This window comes from Coffea eugenioides, chromosome 7 (genome assembly GCF_003713205.1).
Source record: "Coffea eugenioides isolate CCC68of chromosome 7, Ceug_1.0, whole genome shotgun sequence".
Classification (NCBI taxonomy): Eukaryota; Viridiplantae; Streptophyta; class Magnoliopsida; order Gentianales; family Rubiaceae; genus Coffea; species Coffea eugenioides.
In genome coordinates, this window is record NC_040041.1 from 28,458,734 (window position 1) to 28,473,481 (window position 14,748).

Sequence of the window (14,748 nt, forward strand, 5' to 3'; positions counted from 1 at the left end):
AAATTTAAAACGGGACTGACCCAAACCAGAAATTAAAAATGGGACTGACCCAAACAAGAAATTTAAAATGAGACTGGCCCGAACAAGAATTTTAACATGAGATTGGCCCAAACGAGAAATTTTAAATATGGGACTGACCCGAACGAGAATTTAAACATGGGACTTTTAGGGACTGACCCGAACGTGGGACTGAAAAATTTAAATGGTGGACCCAAAAATTGATTTAAATGGACCAGAATTTAAACATGGGACTGACCCAATTTAAAAATGACACCGAAGGAAATTAAACATGGGACTGACCCGAACGAGAAATTAAACATGGGACTAACTCGAATGAGAATTTAAACATGGGACTGACCCGAACAGGAAATTAAACATGCGACTGACCGGAACAGGAAATTAAACATGGGACGGACCCGAACAAGAAATTTAAACATGGGACTGACCCGAACGAGAATTTAAACATGGGACTGACTCGAACGAGAAATTTTAAACACGGGACTGACCCGAACGAGAATTTAAACATGGGACTGACCCGAACAAGAAATTTAAACATGGGAAATTTCAGTATATTTACCTGAAAATAGCCCAAATTTTGCCCCAGTAGAGGTTAAGTTTATGCATCTGAGCCAATAGTTGATTCTGCATTGCCATGTTGTTGCACTTTTTGATCAAACTTGCTTGCAACATTTTTCGATCCGCCTTTGGTCACTGGAGAACTCTTTCCTATACCGACTCCAGTGCAAGTTGTGATTGTTTTCATTTATGCATGAAATTTTTCTGCAAAAGAGAAAGAACAAAGAAATTGCCACCATCATTTGATCCGTTTCCCTTTGAGAATCGTGTAAACATGAGTCTTTTGATGCCTTCGTCCACTTATGCTGTGGCATTTTTCCAGACTGACCAGGTATGCATTTTGCCATATTGTGAAACCTGCGTAGTTAGCTTTACTGAATCTCAACCATTTCCAAAAGATGACTGAATCCAAGTATGCTTCGAATAAACCATAGGGATTGTCATTCACCAAAATTCAATGATAAAATAATAAAAAAATTAAAAAAAATTAAAAAAAATGAAGTATGCAAGGTAATTTCACATGTCATGCAGAAATGGATATGCAAAAGAATGCAAATGCAACTAATTGAGTTTTAAGCCTACAAAATGCCATGAATACAAGCAATTGAGAAAAGATGAGTTTCCTAAGAATGTATTTGCAAAAGAACATTTTTACAACGTGACACAGCTTTTGGCCAACGGATGTCATATTCGAATCTCTGGATATCTTTGTTCCGGAATTCAACATTGGCAGAAGTATAACAAAACGAAGGGAAATTCAAATGAACCAAAGTCACCAGCTGTTTCTCCTCGTGCTCGCTTACTGCAGAACCCTACCTTGGCGCCCTTTCGAGTTTTCACCAAGGTTGCCCCAACCCTTTTTATTTTTTGTTTTGCTTTTCTTTCCTTTTCTTTTTTTTTTCTTTTTTTTCTTTTCCCCTTTTTTTTGAGGTGCCCTTTCGGGTTTTCACCTAAGGAACAATAGAAAATCTCGACCATGATCAACTCCGGCATGTGAGCTGAAGATTGCTGGCATCAGTAAAATGCGCTTCCCCTATAAGGTTAGGCGAAGGCATTATGGACATCACTTGCCAATTGATTAGCAAACTTCATAATAGAAATACAGCAAGTGATGAAAGCCAGGACTTTGGGCTTTTGTAATGAGGTCAAGTGGGGTGTTTTTCAAGAAAAGTTGAGGCTTGAAAGCAATTTTTTTTTTTTTTGATGAGGGGTGTGAAATAACCTGAGCTTGCATCATTTTGAAATTATCTCCAATTTTTGAATGAAATCGAGAAAAATTTGCCCCAGTTTGATTTGATTTTTCTCTCTTTGCATTTTTCATTGCATTCCCTCACTTTTGCCCCGATGTGCGGGTTTTCTTTTTGATCATCTCTCTTTCAAAATAAATTTGTCCCAATGTGGGATTTTTCTTTTTCTCTCACTTTTTTATTTCGTTTTTCTTTTATCTCTCTTTCAAAATAAATTTGCCCCAATGTAAGGTTTGCAATTCTCAGGGGCTGACAAACAAAAATTATTATTCTGATAGCTCAAAGGGGATGACTGGGGATGAAATATTTTAATTGGAAAGGAAGATGGCCTGACTTTTTGTCTCGTCCCTTGTGTGATTTCTAAAAGAAATTCGCATAATCAAATAAAGAACTTCTTACATATGTCTAAGTCGATAGGTTATGGGAATGTCTGTCCATCCATCTCTGCTAAAACAAGTGCTCCGCCCGATAGCACCTTTTGAACGACAAATAGGCCTTGCCAGTTTGGAACAAATTTGCCTTTGGCTTCATCTTGCATTGGCAAAATTCACTTTAGCACTTTGTCTTCTTCTTCGGAGGATCGCCGGTGGACATTTTTGTTGTAAGCACGGGCTATGCGTTTTTGATAGCATTAGCCGCGACATATAGCATTCAGACGCTTTTCATCAATCAGAACCAATTGTTAAAAATCTCTTTAACCAATCAGCTTCTTCTAACTTGGGTTTCATTAGAATACACAATGAAGGGGATTTCTTTTCTGCTTTTCATTCAGATGTATACTTATCCTTATTTCTTTGACCTCAGTCTCAGTGCCAATGTTAACAATCTCTGTTTCTTTTAGGTTCGGTTTAGATTTCTCTTCATATTGTTCAAACCCTTTTGAAAAAGAGTCAAAAACTTCCTCATTATCGCTCTCATTTTGAAATTCGGATTCCATAGTCCCAAAGTCGTGAGTGATATCGAGATTGCCATCATCGGATTCCAGAACAGTGATATCCAAAGGGTCAAATAATTTTATTTTTGGCCATCTGAAGGAATTTAGAAGGAAATAAGCAATCAACAAAATGGTATGAAAAGATGTAACTATACACTCTATTGAAAAACACAGGAACTTGATAATGCAAAAATTATTTTAGCAAAAACTTGATTGAGTTTGATAAAACTATTTACACAAAACAGTGACAACTTTCATGAATTTTCAACAAATGACAATCCCCAGATTCACCGAAATTCCCTTCGAGAGGGAAGATACTCGGCAATCCAATTGTGCAAACCTCCTTCAGGATTTTCAAATTTCTTCATTGGGGGTGGATGCCTCAAAGGCGTCTTTGTGTTCGGGAAAGGGATTTGTACTTATGCTCGGTCCTCGTTCACCATTTTTCCTTAGCACTATTTCCCTTGCTTCAATCATGTCTTGAATTTTATGTTTGAGGAGTCGACAATCGGCAGTGGCGTGACCAGGTGCCCCTGAATGATAAGCACAAATAGCCTGTGGATTGTATCCAACAGGTATGCCATAAGGGTAAGTTGGAGGGGAAATCACACCTATTTTACCGGCAGCCTTTAATTGCTCATACAATTGGTCCAAAGGCCTACCTAGATTGGTGAATGTTCGGGTACGGCTTTGATTGTAGGTTTCAGTGGGTTAGGGATAATTATAGATGGGTCTGTTTGGTGGGGGAAATCTCTGGTTGTAAGGAGGATGATGACGAGTTTGTTGAAAATTTGGTTGAGATATTTGGAAAGGGGTTGTAGGCGGGTTGGCGTAATTTGGGCGAGATCGGGGATGGGTGATATTAGTGTTGTAAACAGGGTGAGAACTTGGATAGTAGGGATAAGGCGGTGAATATGTTGGGCTGTGTTGAAATCTGGGTCTCAGTGTAGGGTTACGGTCCCAAATAAAGGCAGCTTCCCCCTCTTCCTTTTTAAACTGCGTCTTTTTTTCACTGCTCCCTTGTCCTTGCAGAGCATCTAATTGCGATTTGAGGGCAGAGACATTAACGATCTTCCCAACTCTTACGAAATCATCGTATTCTTCGAGCTTATTGACAATAGCGGCAAACGAGCATCCAGTCATGCGAAAAATTTCCTCAAAGTACGGAGGATCATGTGCCTTAATGAAGGTGCGGATAATTTCGTCCTCAGTCATTTGTGGCTCAACTTTTGCAGCTATTTTTCTCCACCGTTTTGCGTAGGTCTTGTGATCTTCTGACGGCTTTTTTTTCGTACCCTCCAGTGTGGTTCGTGTTGATGCCAACTCATAGTTAAATTCATACTGCTTCACAAAAGCAGTTGATAGATCCAACCAGGTTTTGAATTCTCCAGATTTCAAATTTGAATACCAATCTAGAGCATCTCCCTCCAAACTTTTCGGAAATAGACGAATAGGCAAATTCTCATCATCCACAGGTTTACCTAACTTGTTGGTAGATATCTTGAGGTGCGTCTTAGGATTTCCAGTTCCATCATACTTGCTGAATTTAGGGGTTTTGAATCCCAACGGTAGTTGAATATTTGGGAAAAGACACAATTCATCGTAGTCCAAACCACCATACCTGCTCAACCCTTGATTCTTTTTCATAAAGTCATCGAATCGATCCAACCTTCTCAACAGATCTTTATCAACGGGTGTAGGTTGCTCTTCCATTGCCCCCTTCCCTTGAGATGCAGTATTCAGTACAAAAGGCTCCGTAAGGTGGTGGTGCGGTCCCTGAGGGTTAGGGGGAACGTTCAGATTGGTTTGTGGATGGGTTTGAGGGATTTGACTACTAGTTGGGTTCACCAATACATAATTCGGATGCATATAGGAAAAGTCTGAATTTAATCGGGCAAAGGTGTTTTCAAGAAGGTTAGTAAAAGGAGGAAAGAAAGGTGTTTGGGTATTGGATGTGTGGGGTGGTTGATAGTCTTGTGCAGGTGGGTAATTATCGATAGGTTCTTGGTCATTTGGGACACCACCACCACTGTTGCTGGCGACCAACTGATCAATTACACGCCTTTGCTAGGCCATTTCAGCACTTAACTCATTGAACTTGCTAAGTATCTCACTTAATTGAGCTCCCAATGCTGTGAAGTCCGGTGATGTAACTATGGCAGATCTTTCCGAAGTTTCTGGTACTGAACTCATGTTTACAGACTGTCTCAAGGCTCTACTTCGAGATCTGGTGATGATGGGGTTTCTTTGGGTAGCTATTGTAAAAAATACCTGATAGTGGAGAAAAGAAACTGATTTAGGAGTGAATTTTCTGTCAAATTGCTGTAATTTATTCAAGAAGAAGGAAAAAGAAAAAATAGAAAAAACATGAGTTAGTAGATATTTAAATAATTCGGATGCATGCCCTATGGGGGAGCCCTTTTCTGCCAAGGGTAGGGTTATCATGGAAATGAAATCCTCTAGGGTAGGCACTATACAATACCTGATGGACCCGATCAACTTATTGAGTGAAAAATAATTTAAAAAAATTTGGTCAATTGGAGTGACAAGAGACATTTGTCAAAATGAGGACAACGTCCGAATGGATTGATCACTTTGATCGATACAAGAATTTGCAAAACGCAGCGGTTTGACCTTGACAAACTTCTTATCAGAGAGATTGAAATTCGTTGACAAATTTTCTCAGTGAAGCATGGGTCAAAACCCAAATGGCTGGATGCAATGGATGGTTTTTTCAAAATCGACTAGGTTTACCAATTTGAAATTCGATATTGAAACCCTAATTGGTTAAATGGGTTGAATGAAATTGATAATTTATTTAAAATCGACTGGATTAGCCTAAAAGGGTAAACTAGTCAAATAAATTGGATGAAATTGATAATTCATTCAAAATTGACCGGATTGCCCTAAAAATGGTAAACTGGTCAAAAGAATGAAATGGATAATTTATTTAAAATTGACTATATTGTTCTAAAATGAATGAATTGACCAAATAAATTGGATGAATTTGATGAATAATTTGATCGAATGAATTGAATGGAAATGATGGTTTATTGAATTGTCTATCTATTGGTAGTTTCAAAAAATCATTGCGATGCATTAGTCTATGAATCTTCTAAAATCAAGATTTGGCCTCAATATGTTTATCGTCTCAACAAAGAAGGACCATTTGTAAATTTTCTCAAATTAATGTCCTTTACGCAAGGGATTTTTACCAGTTTTTTGATAAATGGCCAAAAAATGATTGTTAGATGTTCATATTCTAATGTGCAAAATTTGTTATACGATTATGGAAGAAGATCGGATCCTACCTTACCTTGTGCACTACCCCTTTGGAAGGTACAAGAAATATAAACGTGCAAGTCTCATTGGATTATATATCTGAGACACAGGGCGGTTTGTTCCTAACACGGGATTCCCTAAATGGCATTCCCTTCTAAGGTGGATGCATGATGCCAGTTTATCAAAGCGACTAAATATGCAATACACAAATGAAACGTGACCTAGAGGAACCCCTTTTTGTATGCCGGGGTGAGCCTAAAATGAAATATATTTATGCTGCAAATGCGAAACATTGAATTTAAACATGTCACATCAAATAGGGTAGGCTCCTAAAGAGTACCATGCCAGGACTCTTATTTTTTAGGGCTTATGAATGCAATGGAGACAAAAACCAAGAAAGGTTAGTTCAATCAGATAAATACACATAACACATTGTAGCGAAGCAATACAAAGAGATAAAGCAATAAAAGGAAAAAAGGGGTTGGATCCCTCCCCTCGTGGATAGTGTCTCTAATGAGGTGAGGCAGACTCTACACTAGATAACTATCATGGATGCATGAGGTATCGGCTCACTAATGCATCTAGACTCGATAGGTTTAGGTCCCCGAGCCTTCAGACTTGGAAATCAAAGGTCATCAATCCCAAAGTTCTTTGTCGGTGGCTCGAGCGATTCTCCAGACATTGCTACGTGCACGTCGTGCCATGACTACATGTCTGAGTGAATCTATCAAAAATTCTCAACCTTCGACTAAAAGCTAAAGGCTATTAACCCAAAGCTTAAAGCGGAAGATTGAGTGACCCCTCGGATCATGCTACGCACACGTCGTGTCGCGATCACACGTCCAAGTGGATCGCCTAATCCTAATAGGGAAGAGTGGCGTGACAAGCCATTAAAAGAAAAATAAATGAGGGATAAAAAATAAAGCGTATGCACGTATGCCAGTGCTCGGTTTGGAGGGGAGGGATCGAGAACCAATGCGAGGCTCTAGGGTGATGTTTTCCCCCACCCAAGATGCAAGCGTGATACAAGTATATAAACATAAATAAATAAAATAAAATAACAAATCATCGTATATGTGAATATCGAGAGACGGTCGCGTGTGTGAAATGCAATAATCCTAAAAATGAGGAAAAAGAAAAAGTAAAAGGAATATGCAACCTAATCATCCAAATATGATAAGTGAAAGGGTTAGAAAAAGAAAAGACAACTAAACCAAGTACTTGGATTCTCTAGCATCCCCAGTGGAGTCGCCAAGTTGTCGCGCCCCATTTTTCGCAATGGAAAAATAAAAATAGGAGGGTGTTTACAAAAGATGGCATTTTTTTTATTTAAAAATAAGTGAAAAGGACCTGGAATGGGACTTTAAAAAATGCGACAATTTGGGTCCAAAATTTAGTTTAAAAGGGTTTTAAGAAAAAATAGGAGTCACCACTTGGTATTGAATTTTGGTGTACCAAATCACCAAAAAATATTTTTTTGACCAAAATAAAATAAAATATAACCCTTTTTGACAACTCCAGGTCTTTGAAAAACAAGAGAAAATGAGTTCGAGAGTTACGATTGAAGAAAGGGAAGGCAAAGATTCGATTAATTCAAACCTAAGGCACCCTTTCAACCTAGTCTAAGCTAGTTGCGAGGTTTAGTCAAAATTTTCCTAATCTAACCCTTAATTTTATCGCGTTTGGATGTTTTCCTACATGGATGCAAATCTAAATTGATAAAAATATCGAAAGGGACCAAAAGTTCATTCAAGGGTTTAATTGAACCAATCGCATTAATTGCAAAGGCCAAAATAATTCCTTGAAAGTGTCACGAGTATGCGAATGATGAAATTAAAAGAAAAGAAAAGAAATTAAATTATATACATAAGGTATAAGTGAGCAAGGAAAAAGGAATGCAAGCATAACGGGTACGAGGGACAAAAATTCGTGACATGATTTTTTTATATAGGGATTAATGGAGTATTTAAACTAAAAAGTTATAATCACCCATTTCCCATATTTAAAGAATAATTCTCCAAACATGAACAAGCAAATGAACTAAGTTAAATGAGATGCAATTCTAAATGACATGATTAACACATGAAGGATAGGGGGATAATAGATAATAGGGAATATCATGCAAATGGGAAAAGATCCTAAAAATGAAAATATGCGTGAAAATGTAATGAATATCACACAAAAATGAGTCTAACGCAAGAATAATCCAAGGGTCTAGCGTTGGACTAGCCCATTTCTAAAAACCCTTACTAGCGTTGGACTAGCAAGTAAGCGGAGGGAGAAGCCACAACTAGCGTTGGACTAGTGTGGTGATGTCATGCATTAACAATTCATAGTGAAACAAATAAAACATAAATTAAAACAAATAAACACATAAGAGCACGTAGCACATAACAAGTAAACATAATATCTAGATGCCAAAATCCTAAGAAAAGCGGATGAAACATATAACACATAAGCCACATAAACACACAACCTATCTATTACATCAGGGAATCTAACTACAATCTAAAATGGGAAAGATATGATAAAATAAAATTAGTTATCCTATCTATTACATTTTTGAGGTATTTAAATGCCTCTCGAATAATTATAAAATTAATTAAACAAACATAAGAAAATTTAAATGAACATTCAAATCAAATAAACAAAGCATATAAAAATATATAAACACATAGGAGCACGGAGGAGCACATAGGAGCACGGAGGAGCACATAGGAGCACATAAGAGCACGTAATTGGCATTGAAATAATAATAATGGGGTACCTCCCTTTTGAAGTGGTGACTAAACGGAGTCAAATTGCCCTATTTATACTTAAAATGAACAAAAGAATCATGGCACCAATTTAATTGAAAAAGTAATAATAATAATGAAAATTCACCTTAATATGTCAAACGTAAATAAATTTAAGAATATCTAAAAATTACAAGTTAAACATACTCAAAAGTAACATAATTGGCTATTAAAGAAAAGAAACAATCATAATAAAGAGGGTCAAAATTCACCAAGGACTGAATTGCAAAAATTGGAAAACTTTTGGGGACAGAAATTATATTTTTCCAAAGTTTGGGGGTCAAAATTAAATGAAAGATAAAATTCAATGACCAAAGTGAAATTAATTTAAGGACCTAAGTGAAACAAATTAAAATGTTCTGGGCCACAGTGAAACTACTCCAAAGATCAGGTGTTAAAGTGCAACTTTCGGTTTCTAATTTGGGCAAGAAAAAGGCACCGGGCCTCCCTTTTTATATTACTTGGGCCGAACCTACGTAAGCCCAGCCGAAAGTCCAAGTCAAAACACACAGGCCAGCCCACCTTTTATCACTCAAGCCCGATCAAAAAACACATGGGCTCCAACCTCATATAAACCAAAACCCATTTCCAAAACCCAACAAAAAAAACAATTACAAGCCAACCAGAAAAAAAAAACATTAGCCCAATTTCTTTTCTTTCCTTTCTTTTCTTTTTTTCTTCTTCCTCCACTTCCAGCCGTTTCCCTCCCTTCTTCTTCTCTACCGAGGAACTGAAGCTCCCTTCTGGCTGGCAGATATGGCGGTCGCCGGTGGCGCCACCGCCGGACCGCCGGTCGCCAAAATTTCTCAAAATACACCCCTCACTCGATTTTTCGCGTAGATTCCATTTTTGGGCTTAGTTTTAACAAAAATTGACCCTAAAGTGGCCAAAATGTCAAAAAATAGTCCAGTTTTTATTTTTTTCAAATCACCCTATCTTTCACCAAAAATTATAAAATCATACTACAACACTCTTACAACTCCTACAATACAAATATAATTTTATTTTGACAAGAAAACAACATAAAATGGCCAAAATAAAGCACAACAGCCCCTAAAATTTTTTTTTTGTTGCCTTTTATGCTACAAAAGTGACACAAAACTTAATCAAACAACCTCCCCAAACCATTGACTAGTCATGATTATTCATTTTAACAACAATACATGTACAAAATTAGCATTTTAATCCAGTTTTTCCATCTTGGCATTTTTTCAAACGGTTAATATGCATGCATAAGAAACATTTCTTTTTCCTGAATCTAGTTCATGCCATTTCCCAATTTTTTAACAATACAACAACAACAATGCAAGGTAGCCAGCAGAAACGAAAGAAAACTAAACAATGAAGCATTGATTTAATGTGCTAGACAAAACTAAAAATTACCTCAATGTAGGTGTGTGTGAGGTTGAGATGGAACCAAGAGGAGTTGGGGAAGATTTTTTTCTTCTTCTCTGTTTCTTTCCTCCGCCCAAGTCCGAGAGAGGGAGAGAGTGAGGGGTCAGGCTGCAAAATTCCGAGAGCTTCCCTTCCTCTTCTCTCGTGCGTTTCCTTTTTCTTTTTTTTTTTGGTCTTGTCTGTTGAGACACAAGAGAGAGCCGAAAGAGTCCTTTAGGAGCCAAAAAAAAATGGAGAGTTGGTTTTTTTTTTCTTGTTCTGGCTTGTCTGATGGTGGAAAGAAAAAAAAAGGCCGAGAGAGTCTATATTGGGAGGAAAGTGGAGTTTGTGTGCTTGGTTGACCAAAATGATGATCTTTTCCACTTAATGAAAAGAAAGAAGCTTGGCAATTGAGTGTGAAATGGGTTAAGTGTATTTGGTGAAAAAAAAATGATTATGATGATTTGATTTCTTGATTTTCTCCTTTTTTTCTTTTTTTGTTGCTATTTTGCTTTGTTTTTTTCCCCTAAAATAAACCTGTAAAAATGAGAAAACTACACATTAAAATGTTAAAAAAAATAAATAAATAAAAAACTTATCAAATAGATAAAATCCAATAAAACATTGAAAATTGACAAAAATTTGGTGTCTACAGGTGAACTTGGTAAACATTATTAAGGAATCAAGGTGGTTCATAGATAGTGAATGTTCAAGACACAAGACCGGTGATCCATCACAATTCATTAAGTTCAAACCAAAATCAAGTGACAAAGTGACATTTGGAGATGATATGAAAGTTAAAACAATTGGAATAGGAGATGTTGGTAAGAATGGTGAGACCTTTGTTCATAATGTTCTTTTGGTTGATAATTTGAGTTATAACTTGCTAAGTGTTAGTCAATTATGTGATAGAAATTTGTTTATTTTGTTTAAGAAACATGAGTGTTTAGTTCTTAATTCAAAGTTTAACATCATTTTCAAAGGAAAAAAATTCAATGACATCTATGTTGTGATTCTTGAAAATATTAATCCCTCTAACTTTCAATGTTTTAAAGTCTCAAATGAAAATCCTTGGTTGTGGCATAGAAGATTTTGTCATTTCAATATGGATTTGTTAAAAGAAATTTTCAAAAAAGGATCTTGTTAGAGATTTGCCAAAAATTAAGTTTGAAAAAAGATAAAATTTGTGATGCTTGTCAATTTGAAAAACAAACCAAAATCTCTTTTAAACTCAAAAATTATGTTTCTACTTCAAAACCATTGAAACTTTTACATTTTGATTTGTTTGGTCCTACACAAATTGCTAGTTTGGGTGGTAACAGATATTGCCTAGTAATTGTTGACGATTACTCAAATTACACTTGGGTAGTTTTTCTTACTCACGATTCAAGATGAAAAAAATACTCTATTAGAAGAGAATTCAAAAGAAGATGATCTTCAAGAAAATCAAGCGTTAGAAGAAAATGGCAAGGGTGTTAGTATACCTAATGATCTTTCAAAAGATTGGAAGTTTGTTCAAAATCATTCCAAAGAACTCATTATTGGTGATCCATCCGAAAAGATAAGAACTCGCTCCTCATCTAAACAATTAATGAATAATTTTGCTTTAGTCTCTCATTTTGAGTCTAAGAATGTCAATGATGATTTGAAAGATGAAAATTGGATTTTGGCCATGCAAGAGGAACTAAATCAATTTGAAAGAAATAAAATTTGGACACTAGTTAAAAGTCCTCAAAGTCATCCTATTATTGGTAAAAAATGAGTCTTTAGAAATAAATTGAATGATAAAGGTAAAGTTGTGAGAAATAAAGTTAGACTAGTGGATAAGGGGTATGCTCAAGAAGAGAGAATAGATTTTGATGAAACATTTGCTCCCATAGTTAGACTAAAATCAATTAGAATGCTTCTCGCATTTGCATGTTTCAAAGGCTTTAAATTATTTCAAATGAATGTTAAAAGTGCTTTCTTAAATGAATTTATTGATCAAGAGGTTTATGTTGACCAACCTCCCGATTTTGAAAATGAGACATATCTAAATCATGTATTTAAATTTTCAAAAGTTTTGTATGGGTTAAAACAAGTTCCAAGAGTTTGGTATGAACGTTTAAGTGATTTTTTGGTTGAAAATGATTTTAAAAGAGGTATTGTGGACACCATTCTTTTCACTAAACAAAACTCCAATGATCTTCTAATTGTGCAAATATATGTGGGTGATATTATTTTCGGTGCTACTAATGAGTGTTTATACAAGGATTTTTTCACTATTATGCAAAATGAATTTGAGATGAGTATCATGGGAGAGTTAAATTTCTTCCTTGGGCTCCGAGTGTTTCAAACTCAAGAGGGTATATTCATTAATCAAACAAAATATACAAAGGAACTTCTCAAAAGATTCGGAATGTAGGATTCGAAACAAGTTGGAACACCTATGTGTACATCCACCAAACTCGACAAAAATGAAAAAGATACGAAGATTGATGAGAAGAAATATAGAGATATGATTGGTAGCTTATTTTATTTAATAGCAAGTAGACCTAATATTATGTTTACCGTTTGTTTGTGTGCTCATTTCCAATTTTGTCTTAAGGAATCTCATTTAATTGCTGTTAAAAGAATTTTTAAATATTTAAAGAGAATCTTGAATTATGGTCTTTGGTATCCTAAATGTCATGAATTTGCCTTATGTGATTTTTCGGATGATGATTTCGGTGGGTGTAGGATAGATAGAAAAAGTACTAGTGGAACATGTCACTTCCTTGGTATCATGATTTAGCAAGAAATAAAATGCTATCTCTTTGTCTACGGCGAAAAAGGAATATATAGCCACCGGTGCATGTTATGCTCAATTGTTATAGATGAAGCATGCCTTAAATGACTTTGAACTAGTCTATGATTGTGTGCCTATGTATTGTGATAACACGAGTGCTATAAATTTGATAAAAAATCCCATTCAACACTTTAAGACAAAGCACATAGACATAAAGCATCATTTCATTCGTGATCTTGTCCAAAAGGGTGAAATTTGTGTAAAATATGTTTGTTCGAAAGACCAAATTATTGATATTCTTACAAAAGTTTTACCTTTGGAATAGTTTATATTTTTAAGGAGAAAATTGGGTGTTTTGGAAAAGACTATCTAAAACTTTTTCAGATAAGTTCTATCGGACGTCCAACAGTTGATGAACGGGCGTCCGACAGTTTTCTAAGCCTTTTTTCAAAAAAGTTTTGCATCGGACGGTAGTGTCGGACGACTCTCTTCGTTCGGCCATCCAACTCTCAAAAAGGGCATATTATAAAGAGTGCTTCTTTTCATTTGGTTCAAATGCATTCTCTCTCTTCGAACGCACCCCTTCTTTTCTCTCCAACTGCAAAAATTCAAATTCGTTTCTTCTCAAGACAGATTTCTAAAAATTGACTCCACAAACAATCTCACAGCCTCTTTGCAAATAGATTAGCATCCAAACTTTCTTCTAACTATCAAACATTCATCCGATCCCAAATTTTATGAGAAAACGTAGTTTTTTAAAAACTCACCCACCTTGACAGATTCGAGCATTCATCTTCATCTAAATAGCACAATTAGTCCATTTCATCCACATTCTTATCACATTCTACAAGCGAATCACTCGGCATTTCACTATGGTGCGATTGAGAGGCGGGTCTTCCAGTGCCGGATGCACAACCTCACTCAGAGATGAAGAAGTTGAGGTGCCATCAACAAGAAAATCTGCTCATCGATCTGAAAAATGCACTTCCAGTAATAAGAAGAAACGGATTGAGCAAACAGAGCCACAATCCACTACACTGCTCAGAGACAAATTTGAGTAGATTTCACAAAAAGGTTTCATCACTTAAAGAACCATCATTCCCTCTAAATTTCGTAAGCTTGATTTGGACTCTATTCTTAAGCTTTTTGATTTTCAAAAATGGTTTCATATTCTGTCCCTGTCCAACACCTACTACTTTGAGATGTTATATCAGTTTTTTGCCAATCTTAGGAAGGGTAACTCACATACTGAACTCATTTCTTGTGTTAATGGAGTGAATATTCTTCTTACTCCTGATATTGTCAGTTTTGTTTTGAAAATAAAAATTGAAGAAGACTGTCGTAGTAAAATTATGAATTTTTTCTCATATGAAGAATTTTCAACTATTTATCATCATTTTCATACTGAAAAACTGATGACTTACTTTCATACTTACTTTAACACTTACTTTAACACACCTACTGAGGCTAAGTTGGAGGATCTTAGTTCTCAAAATCTGATCATTTTTACAATCATTTCCAATCTGTTGGTTCCTATTAATGGTCACGGGATTGATGCAAACAAAATGGAACTTTACTTATTTTATTGCTTTGTTGAGAAAATTCGAATTGACTTTGGTTTTGTCATGTGCAAATTTCTGCTCAAACTTAGTACTGACAGCCGTAGGAAACTTTCTTATGAGAAGTTTTTGACTCCAATTTTTGCTCATTTCAAAATCCCTTTCACTGGAGTATCTCCAAAAGAAACTTCCTCTTCTGTTTTCACCAAAACAT